Consider the following 12,568-nt stretch of genomic DNA (forward strand, 5'->3'; position numbering starts at 1 on the left):
GAAAATGCAGCTTTTCTCTGAGCTATTATCCAATAATAGAGACAAATATTAAAGTATTTAACATGTTTCAAAACATGCGTTTATAATTTAAATGTCATTTATACCAACCTTCTTCATATTTGTGTCTTCTCGTACATGTCGATTTATGCCCACAGCCACTCTCTACTAGAGATGGCACGATACCACTTTTTTATGTCTGATACCGATACCGATATCATAAATTTGGATATCTGCCGATACCGATATGAATCCGATATAGTGTTTTTTAATCAACAAAACTGTTTTTTAAAATATCTTGCTGCATTTTGCAAGTCTGCAAGTTCATACTCAAGTTTAAAACAACAACTACACTAAAGCTATTCTGTTATACCTGTATACAAAAAAAAATTTCATAGTTCAGCAATACTGATCAATCTAATAAACTTAGACCTACACCATCCTCCCTATTCTGGTATTTTAAAGAGTACTTAGCGTAAATATTAAGCAACCTAACTAATAGGGTTCCAACTCCCAGCAACAACAAAAATAAATAAATAAAAAATAGGGAACCACCCCTCACGCGCCACCTCATGATGCTTAATCGACGTAATCAACCTTAATTTGATGCAGTGTGAAAAAAAATGCACAGAAATCAATTATTTTTCAAGAAATATTAAATAGATTCAACATCTTTCTTCAACAAAATTGCAGACTGCACAGATGGTACCTTCCCAAAGGAAAAAGTACTATAGCTTACTAGGGTATATATATTAGACTTAATAGTCACTATATACAGTAATTGACTTCTATTCATTTTACATCAAATTAAAACTTTGTGTGTCAGATAATTATTTATTAAAAGCTAGACATTTTAAATGAGAATAAGAAAGAAAAGTATGTCTTTGTGCCCCCTTTTCCCAGTTAATGCCCTATCGGCCCCCCTGGCTAAACTTTGCTAGATCCGCCCCTGCACAGTTACCAGCGTCAGCTACGTAGAAAAAGATCCTGGTGTAGAAAGTAATATTAAATAAATTCTAACAACAGCTTATCAAGCTTAAACGTGCTGCTGTTGTTCAGCCGCTGGTTTCCTCTTTCTGGTGCAAAGTGGGCCAAAAACAAAGACGGAGTCGCGACAGAAAAGCCGATCAGCTGATCATTTAAGCAGTTTCAGGATTGAAGTAGCAGCCGGAGAGCGAGAGGCAGTCGCTCGTTAAGCTTAACGCAGGAATGCTTTACAAACATTCAGAGATGGACTTACACACTTGCTTTACTTCTCTCGGGGATAACTTTGTCGGAGATGAAATGCCGGGTTGCTAGCGAAGCTCCACATGCTATCCAGACCACAGGTCCCGCATGCCACAGCCGCTCTATCACGTGATGCATACTGCTCCGACATGCTAACGTTCTGAGGTGAGTTACGGCGTGTTGCAAGTTTTGTGAGGTGCTTTCGTGATATTTAATGGATCGGATTACATTTTTTATTTTTCTCCGATATCCGATCCAGTCATTTAGGTCAGTATCGGACCGATACGTAATATCGGATCGGTCCATCTCTACTCTCTACTACTGGGAACACGTTACTATGGCAACCGAAAATATGTCAAGTTTATATACAGTCTATGGCTATCCTCAAGCAAATACATTGCTGCTCTGCCCTGCTCATTTTCAGCTGTGTATCTTTGTTCTTGGCCTCTGCTTTGCATGTTTTGTAACTGAGAACCTACCAACCATTTTTTTCTGCTATTTCTTTTTTTCTTCCACTCTGGACAGGGAGCCAGCCTGTTGGGTGGCTAACACAAAGACAGACAGACGGCTAATTTAGAGAACCCAGAGAGAACATGTAAACTCCACACTGAAAGGACCAAACATGGGACCTTATTGCAGCGGCGCTACGTCGTATATCTAATAATAAGAATAATACATTTTATTTAAATAGCGCCTTTCAAAGCACCCAAGGACACTGTACAACAGATAAAAACTGGAAATATACACAATGATAAAAATAGAAGATAAAAGTTAAAACATACAGAAATTTAAGAATAGGCAATTTTAAACAGATGAGTTTTAAGGGTGGACTTAAAAAGAGAGAATGAACTAATATTTCTGAGGTCCGGGGGTAGGGAATTCCAAAGTCGAGGGGCAGAGCAGCTAAAGGCCCTCCCTCCCATTGTGATCAGACGAGCAGAGGGAACAGAGAGAGAAAGAGAAGATGAAGATCTGAGGCAGCGGGATGGGAGCTTCATCTGTAATATCTGACCTCCATTTATCTTTTGTGCCCTGGCACAAACGGGCTTCTGACCATTTTTGATTGGCTGCCCCTTGCAAACAGGTTTTAGTAGTTGGGGGGAACTTTTTATCAGCTTTTAATATGAGTATCCACTATTGTAACAGAATAAATGACAGAGCATAAGAAAAAACCCCATAACATTTTACTTTTTTACCCAGGCATGTTGTAGATGTTGTTCTAGTTTTATATAACATGTACACTGACACTTGATCCTATATTTTTAAGGTACTTGGAACTACTTCCTCTAAGCAGCTTTGGTTTCCCAAACTATGTTTCTCTCTCTTGGGTAGTTTTGCTGTAGTTCAGCTGCTTCTAGTTATTGTTTATTTTCAGATCTGCTTGTTTTAAGTAGTTTCCCCAACACTGATTGGAGACATGTCAAAGAAAAGGGTAGAGAGAAGGATGGCGGTGCATGTGTTGAACATACAGAGCAGCAGTAAAAGAACAAGAGCAGAAGTGTGGAAGGGGGAGGAGGACAGAGATGAAACAGGATGGGTTTTTGCCTGTCATGATTACACTGGCACCACTTGAATGAGATGGAAAACAAGACGCCATCTTGTGTTCCACTCATGTCTGCAGCAGCTTGGCTTCTGTTCCCTGTACATGCATACACACACACGCTGGCAGAGCACGGCAGGAGCTTGTGGTTCCAGTCCAGTGACAGCGGCCCGTAGTCAGGGTGGCGACGCTTCAGGAGCAGCTCCTCGTATTGGGGAACCATGTTTGTGTTGGCCCCGAATTAATAACTTTTCATTTAGTGCGGAAATGACAGGAATAGTAATTAAGGAAATGGAATGATTTTATTGGCCATGATGTTTATATTAAGTTCCAGATGTGAAGCAGCTGTCTGCTCAGCAAGACGCCCTGCCCCCCCACGTGCTATCTAGAGGAACTCTTATTAAAAGCACGATAACAGCACCAGTCAAATGGAGGAAAAACATATAGTATCTCATTCACAGTGGCTAAACTCACATCTCCTCTGATTAACGAGAAACTGTTATAAAGCACCGTGAGGCCAGCTCTGTATTTACAAAAGTGCAATTTATTTGCAGATATAATGTTACTCTATTTAAGACCTGATTTGCCTGACTGGAAAAGTTAATATTAAGGAGTGGCTGTTCAGCATTTTTGGGTGGCCTCCGCAGATGTGCGATTCATGTCGCACTACGGGATTGCACAACTGGATTTCAAATTAAAGGCACAGTAAAGGGACAGTTTGTTCCAGGATCAAATATACATATTTTTCCCTTTTTTATTGTTTAGGGTTGATATCAGATGTAGAGGTGTGTGCCTTCTCTGGAATACTTTGCATTTAAAGGACACTTTAAATGCAAACTAATGCAACTATATTAGGCAACTTGAAACATAGATTCTTGTGGCAGATGCTGGCAGAGGATTATTGAAGAAGGCTCCCTTTAACCAATAATCAGGTCCCATCTTATCTTAAAGACCTCGTACAGTATCACTCCAATAGAGCACTTTGCTTTCACTCTGCTGGCTTACTTGTGGTTCCTGTGGTATTTAAAAGCAGAAGCTTTCAGGCCCCTCTTCCCAATTTGGGAACTACAACAGAAAAACTACTGTGGGACTTTAAAAGTGCAGTAGTTAAGGGTGATTATTTATATGAACTTGACTAAATTCACCTCATATGGTTACCTTGAATGTTTCAGATTTTTTTTAGAAAGCTAAGGGTGAATGTAATATTTATGTGCTTATAAGGTTTTGTTGCCTTCATTTGCCCAGTAGCCTACGTATAATTAACGTCAGTCTGAAAGCGCCTTAAAGCTGAATTTCTTTCCAGTGGCCACCAGGGGGCGGCTTTTCTGATTTTATAGAAGTTTTATGTAGTGCAAGGGTCCCCAACTCCAGACCTCGAGGGCCAGTGTCCTGCAGATTTTAGATCTCACCCTGGGTCTACACACCTGAATCAAATGATGAGTTCATTACCAGGCCTCTGGAGAACTGCAAGACATGTTGAGGAGGTAAGTTAGCCATTTGAATCAGCTGTGTTGGATCACGGACACATCTAATAACTGCAGGACACCGGCCCTCGAAGCCTGGAGTTGGACACCCCCGATTTAGTGTTACATAGGGATGGGTATCGTTTCGGTTTTATCCGATACCGGTGCCAAATTGGTACTTTTGAAACGGTGCCGGTGCTCAAACGGTGCTCAAACCGGTGCTTAAAGAATGGAGAACACAAAATTGGTCCAAAAACCTCTCATGTTCAGCTGGTTTTTGTAAAAAGATAACAATGTTAGCCTTTTCTGCAGCTATGGGGCATATATGGTATCACTCTTGGATGGAAGCAGTGCTTAAACAATGGAAAAAACACAAACTTTGTCCAAAAACCTCTCAAGTTTAGCCGTTTCCCTCTTTTTCTTTGGTCATTTTAGCCTTTTTGGCCAGGGTGAAGGGAGTATCTGCCATCAAACAAGAAGACAGCCACATGTATCTATGATGATGTTTGCTAGTTCACCTTACATGCATTAATGTAATAACGTGGTTAGCCTACTCAACGTAAATTACACACGAACAACATTAAGCTACTGACCCAGAGAAGAACGGCTGCTGCTGCCGTCATCATCCTCATCATTTCTGCTACACTGGCAGGGCTAGGGGCCAGGACTCTCCTCTTCGTGTTTTTGGGTATGTTGCTAACTCCGGGTCTGATAACAGGCACCACACCCGCAGTAGATGCGCTCGGTGTGAGGTCTCGCAGCAAGCTATCAAATACAGCGCGTTTCTTGGCTTTTGAAAAAAACGCTATGCGTCGCCAGGTGTTTCATCGGATTCGAGGTGTTACCTCCTTTGACAGTATCACAGTATCAGCTTAAAGCACTTGTTGAAGGCTGCTGAGTTTGCATATTTTGCTGTGAAGTACAGCCAGACTTTTGACCGCTTCGCCTTGGGCATTTTTAATCTGTAGCTCTGCTCTAAAAGAACGTACGTACCTGGGCCCACCTACTATCCTCGGAAACGTAAAATGATTGGCTAAAAGTGTATCACAGCTCAGGAAAAAAAAAGCACCGAAATAAAGCACCGAAATGTGCGCTGCTTTTCGGTCTGGTTACTACCGTTTATGTCAGAACCGGTACCATGATACCGGTACCCATCCCTAGTGTTACATAAAAAGAGTGAAAATGTGAGCTGAGTTCAAGTCCAAGAGATGTTTTCCCACAGACTTCTATACACCCCGGTGGCTTTTTGCAACCTCAGCTATCACCTGGCGGCCATTGTTTAAGAAACATTACTTTGTTCGCTCTACTTTTTAGACCCGAAAGCTATGAATCTATCTTTATTCAGACTGTGGCTATCTTTTTACATTTCAACTGAAATAGCAAAGCAGTGATAATAACAACACCCAGCGCGCCCCTGCGGGCGGTTTATCCTTCAAGCTCGGGTCCTCTACCAGAGGCCTGGGAGCTTGAGGGTCCTGCGCAGTATCTTAGCTGTTCCCAGGACTGCGCTCTTCTGGACAGAGATCTCCGATGTTATTCCCGGGATCTGCTGGAGCCACTCGCCTAGCTTGGGAGTCACCGCACCTAGTGCTCCGATTACCACGGGGACCACCGTTACCTTCACCCTCCACATCCTCTCGAGCTCTTCTCTGAGCCCTTGGTATTTCTCCAGCTTCTCGTGTTCCTTCTTCCTGATATTGCTGTCATTTGGAACCGCTACATCGATCACTACGGCCGTCTTCTTCTGTTTGTCTACCACCACTATGTCCGGTTGGTGAGCCACCACCATTTTGTCCGTCTGTATCTGGAAGTCCCACAGGATCTTAGCTCGGTCATTCTCCACCACCCTTGGGGGCATCTCCCATTTTGACCTCGGGACTTCCAGGTTATACTCGGCACAGATGTTCCTGTACACTATGCCGGCCACTTGGTTATGGCGTTCCATGTATGCCTTGCCTGCTAGCATCTTGCACCCTGCTGTTATGTGCTGGATTGTCTCTGGGGCATCTTTACACAGCCTGCACCTGGGGTCTTGCCTGGTGTGATAGACCCCAGCCTCTATGGATCTTGTACTCAGAGCTTGTTCTTGTGCTGCCATGATTAGTGCCTCTGTGCTGTCTTTCAGTCCAGCTTTGTCCAGCCACTGGTAGGATTTCTGGATATCAGCCACCTCCTCTATCTGCCGGTGGTACATACCGTGCAGGGGCCTGTCCTTCCATGATGGTTCCTCGTCTCCCTCCTCTTTCTTGGGTTTCTGCTGCCTGAGGTATTCACTGAGCACTCGGTCAGTTGGGGCCATCTTCCCAATGTATTCTTGGATGTTCCTTGTCTCATCCTGGACTGTGGTGCTGACACTCACCAGTCCCCGGCCCCCTTCCTTCCGCTTAGCGTACAGCCTCAGAGTGCTGGACTTGGGGTGAAACCCTCCATGCATGGTAAGGAGCTTTCTTGTCTTTATGTCAGTGGCTTCTATCTCCTCCTTTGGCCAGCCTATTACCCCAGCAGGGTACCTGATCACGGGCAGGGCGTACGCGTTGATGGCCCGGATCTTGTTCTTACCATTCAGCTGACTCCTCAGGACTTGCCTGACCCTCTGCAGGTACTTGGTGGTTGCAGCCTTTCTAGCGGCCTCTTCATGGTTCCCATTTGCCTGCGGGATCCCCAGGTACTTGTAACTGTCCTCTATGTCTGCAATGTTGCCTTCTGGTAGTTCAATCCCCTCAGTTCTGACTACCTTCCCTCTCTTTGTTACCATCCGACTACACTTCTCCAGTCCGAACGACATTCCAATATATATATATATATATATATATATAATATATATATATATATATATATATATATATGTTGCTAACGTAATATAAAAGGTTGCTAAGAGTGGCCTGTTTTTTAGAAAGTCTGCTAGTACACAGTATTTATATAATATGTGAGTTTTTGTTGATTCTTGTGACCCATGCACCGCAAATGAACTTCAGTCCAATAATTTAAATGATGTGCAATCGCTGTTTGCTTTATGCTGCACACTGTTTTTGGATTACTGTTACCATGTATCTGGTTTAAACTTAGAGTAGTGCTCACTCTTATTGTAAGTACTCATGTTTCTGTTGTGCAAATCTTCTAATTATTACAGGTCTCTGATGCTCTTTAATCATTTATATAATTACATTATAATGGAGTGCATGTTACTGAGCTTTGGCTTTGTGCATGACATGAACATTAAACATTGAGGTTGAAGTTGCTGCTTGCTAACAAGCTGTCTGCCCATTTCTTTCACTTCCCTGTGGACAGATAGCACAACACGACGGAGCTTCCAGGGAAGTGAGCAAAGGGAAGTTTAGCTAACATATGAGAGTACTTGAGAACACTGAATCATGCGTGGATGACAAAGAGATTAACAGCTATTGGAGAAAAATAGCACACCCACAACTGATATATTGTAAACTCTCACGCTTGTCTGGATACTTAACAGTCATACACACCAGCCTTAAATTCCCCTTTCCTGTTGTTTTGCAACTGTTCTGCACGCTGCCATTTTAAGTTTGAATCAGATACAGAGGAAATGCTGTTTTGTCCCATTCTTGTTTTTTACCCGTTGCTCTCTTACTCATTTGAGAGTCATTCATTAGGAAGATATTTTCTCCTTTGCATGGCAGTAGTAGAGCCCTGCCCATTACTGCAGCCAATGATGTTTTGCTCTGTTGTGATGTGCTCCCATCTGGTTTCCAGTGAAAATGCATCACTCCATTAACATTGCCTGTGATCTAGAGGATGCTTTAATCTAAGAGTATAAACTCCACTTAATTACATCCTCCAAAAGAGCTCTATTAGTATAATGCAATCAAACAGGGAGCACATCCATTTTGGCAAGTCAAACATGATCAAATGAGTCTTGAAAGTGTTTACTTTCATCTCCTGATCAGATCATAGAATCATATTTAGGCGTCCCATGTTCCAAGGCCTTGATTGATACTTGTGTTTTTGTGGGTAAAAATAAGATGCATTGGTAATATATTTCTATGTGGCAAAAACAACCATAACAATTGAGTTTAGGAGAGTCTAAACAGACTCTGTGTGTTACACTGATGACTTTATGCTTGACCTTTCAAGCCTCTCATTTTATAACCTCCAGCCATATTCATAATTGCTCTCTGTGTGTGTCATGCCAGTTTCCATTTGTATAGCAGTATTTTTCAATGAATTTAAACTTCAAAAGTAAGTAAAATGCCCTGGTTTAAAATTATACACAAAGACTTTATTGTATAATAAATTGTGTCTACCAATTACTTTTGCCATGGTACCACAATAAAAAGACCAAGCATGCACACAACTGATGCAGTGTCACAATAAATAATCATGAGTTCTCGTAGTTACAGAACATGTTTGTTAATGATTCATGTCTAATAACCTCATGAAACAATCTTACATTTGTAGACAGGATAGCTGAATAGCATTCAAATCAAATCAAATCAAATCACTTTTATTGTCACATCACATGTGCAGGCACACTGGCACAGCACATGCGAGTGAAATTCTTGTGTGCGAGCCCCACAAGCAACAGAGATGTGCAAACACAACAACACAAACGAGCAAAATACAAGAATGGCCAACCTGAAACTAATAAATATATGTACAATATATAATAGTGTATGCATTTCTGGATGTGTATACTAAATATTTTCCTACGTGTGTGTGTGTGTGTGTGTGTGTGTGTGTGTGTGTGTGTGTGTGTGTGTGTGTGTATACACATTTTTACAAATTAAATAGTAAAAAAATAAAATAATAATAATAATAATAATAATAATAATAATAAAATATATAAAATATACAGAGTTGAATATGTGCAAAACAAGTGGCATTTATATACAGTGTGGAGTGCATAATGTTGAAGTTCTAGTAGTGAAGCTGAGGTGTCTATGACGTGTTCAGCAGTCTGATGGCCTGATGGAAAAAGCTGTCTCTCAGTCTGCTGGTACGGGACCGGATGCTGCAGAACCTCCTTCCTGATGGAAGCAGTCTGAACAGTTTATGGCTGGGGTGACTGGAGTCCTTGATGATCCTCCCCGCTTTCCTCAGGCAGCGCTTCCTGTAGATGTCTTGGAGGGAGGGAAGCTCACCTCCAATTATCCGTTCAGAGCACCGCACTACTCGCTGGAGAGCTTTGCAGTTGTAGGCGGTGCTGTTGCCATACCAGGTGGTGATGCATCCGGTGAGGATGCTCTCAATGGCACAGTGATAGAAGGTCCTGAGGATGCGGGGGCTCATGCCGAATCTTTTCAGTCTCCTGAGAAAGAAGAGGCGCTGCTGCGCCTTCTTCACTGTTTTGTTTGTGTGTACTGACCACGTAAGATCCTCAGCCAGATGTACTCCAAGGAACCGGAAGCTGCTCACTCTCTCCACAGCAGCGCCGTTGATGGTGATGGGGGTGTGTACTTCTCTGCACCTCCGGAAGTCCACTATCAACTCCTTTGTCTTTGCGACGTTGAGGGTGAGATGGTTGTCTTGACACCAGTGGGTCAGGGCGCTGACCTCCTCCCTGTAAGCCGTCTCATCACCGTTGGTGATAAGACCCACCACTGTAGTGTCGTCCGCAAACTTCACAATGATGTTGGAGCTGTTAGTGGCTGTGCAGTCGTAGGTGTAGAGTGAGTACAGGAGAGGGCTCAGTACACACCCCTGTGGAGCACCAGTGTTCAGTGTGATGGGGGATGAGGTGATGCTGCCCAGTCTGACCACCTGGCGTCTGTCAGACAGGAAGCTAAGGATCCAGCTGCAGAGGGAGCTGCTCAGTCCTAGATCCTGCAGTTTCCTGTCCAGTTTCGAGGGAACGATGGTATTGAATGCTGAGCTGTAATCTACAAACAGCATTCTCACATACGTGTCTCTCTTCTCCAGGTGTGACAGGGCAGTGTGTAGTGTCAGGGCTATGGCATCATCAGTGGACCTGTTGTGGCGGTATGCAAACTGTAGAGGGTCCAGTGAGTCGGGTAGTGCAGAGCAGATGAAGTCCCTGACCAGCTTCTCGAAGCATTTGCTTACGATGGGGGTCAGGGCTACAGGTCGCCAGTCGTTCAATGAGGAGATGGTGGAGGATTTGGGTACAGGGACGATGGTGGCCATTTTGAAGCAGGCTGGGACTACAGACAGAGAGAGGGAAAGGTTGAAGATGTGCGTGAACACTCCAGCCAGCTGAGCCGCGCATGACTTGAGGACGCGGCCGGGAATCCCGTCCGGACCAGTAGCTTTGCGTGCGTTCACCTTCCTGAAGCACTTCCGCACATCCTCCTCAGACACAGTGTGCGCACTGACGTCATCCGCGGTGCGCACACTGTCCGGTCTCATGGTGTTCGCTGCGTCGAATCTAGCGTAGAATACGTTTAGATCCTCACACAGAGAGGCCGTGGTCTGCGGTGTGCTGGTTTTCCCTCTAAAGTCTGTGATCGTGTTTAGTCCCTGCCACATACTCCGAGGGTTGTCAAACTGTTGCTCCACCCTGTCCCTGTACTCACGTTTGGCTGCTTTGATCGTCTTCCGGAGTTGGTAATGTGCGTGTTTGTAGTCCGATGTGTTCGCGGAGGCAAAGGCGGTGTTCCGTGCCGCCAGTGCCGCGCGAACATCTCCGTTAATCCAGGGTTTTTGATTTGGGAAGGATTTAACTGTTCTGGATGGGACGACATCTTCCATGCATTTCCTGATAAATCCACAGACTGAGTCTGTGTACTCATCAATGTCTCTGGCGGCCACGTGAAACATTTCCCAGTCCGCGTGATCAAAACAGTCCCGCAGCGCAGACTCCGATTGGTCCGTCCAACAGTGCACCGCCCTCCGGGTTGGAGCTTCCTGTTTCAGCTTCTGCCTGTAGGCGGGCAGGAGCAGGATAGAGCGGTGATCTGATTGGCCGAATGGGGCGCGGGGGAGGGCTTTGTACGCATCCCGGAAAGAGGAGTAACAGTGGTCGAGTAGCCGGTTTCCACGTGTGTTAAAAAGGATGTGTTGATGGAGTTTTGGTGAGACTTTCTTCAGGTTTCCCTTATTAAAGTCTCCGGCTGTGATAAACGCTGCCTCTGGGTGTGCGGTTTCCTCGCTGCTGATCGCGCTGTACAGTTCCCTGAGTGCACGGTCAGTGTCGGCTTGTGGGGGAATGTAAACAGCCGTAATAATCACTGCTGTAAATTCCCTCGGTAGCCAGAATGGCCGGCACTTAATTATCAGGTACTCCAGGTCCGGTGAGCAGAAGGATTTGACCGGGTGCACGTTCGCATAATCACACCAGCTGTTGTTGATCATGAAACATACACCACCGCCTCTGCTTTTCCCAGTAAGAACCTGTGACCTGTCCGCGCGGTGCACAGAGAACCCCGGTAGTTGTATTGCGGAGTCCGGTACTTTGTCCGATAGCCAGGTTTCTGTGAGGCAGATCACGCAGCAGTCCCGCATCTCTCGCTGGAATGAGATCCGTGCCCGAAGCTCGCACAGCTTGTTCTCCAGAGACTGCACATTAGCCAGTAATAAACTGGGTAACGGTGGTCTGTAAGTGCGCCGTCTCAGTCGAACCAGAACGCCAGATCTTCTCCCTCTGCGTCGGCGTTTGCGGCCTCCAGGGCCAGAGAACAAAGGCGTCTCAGGTGAGATGAATGGGGGGTCTGCAAACGGAGCGTCCGTGTTGCAAAACTTGAACTCCGGAAAGTTATAAGAAAGACCGTCTTTTATGTCCAGTAAGGTTTGTCGGTCGTACACAAGGAGACAAGTGCTGCTCGTGAAAAAATAAAGGAAAAGTAAAATTAAACACAGAAGAAAGCCGTTGCTTGGGGGAGCTCGCGACGAGGCTGCCATACTCGGCGCCATCTTGTCATTTGTCAGATGATACGTACACTCAACAAAAAATATAAACGCAACACCTTTGTTACTGCTCCCATTCCCCATGGGATGGACGTAGAGACCTAAAATTCATTCCAGATACACAATATAACCATCCCTCCCAAACAGTGGTCACAAATCAGTCCAAATGTGTGGTAGTGGGCACATCTGCCATATTGAGATAATCCATCCCACCTCACAGGTGTGCCACATCAGGATGCTGATCTGACATCATGAGTAGTGCACAGGTGTACCTCAGACTGTCCACAACAAAAGGCCACCCTGGAATGTGCAGTTTTTTGCGCTATTGGGGGTCTGGGGACCCAGAACCGGTCAGTATCTGGTGTGACCACCATTTGCCTCATGCAACACATCGTCGCATGGAGTCTATCAGACTGTCAATTGTGGCCTGTGGAATGTTGGTCCACTCCACTTCAATGGCTGTGCGAGGTTGTTGGATATTCGTGGGAACTGGTACACGCTGTCG

Source organism: Copadichromis virginalis, linkage group LG19 (assembly GCF_057382275.1).
Source record: "Copadichromis virginalis isolate Kocher_CV1m ecotype Utaka linkage group LG19, C_Virginalis_male_GT1.1, whole genome shotgun sequence".
Lineage (NCBI taxonomy): Eukaryota > Metazoa > Chordata > Actinopteri > Cichliformes > Cichlidae > Copadichromis > Copadichromis virginalis.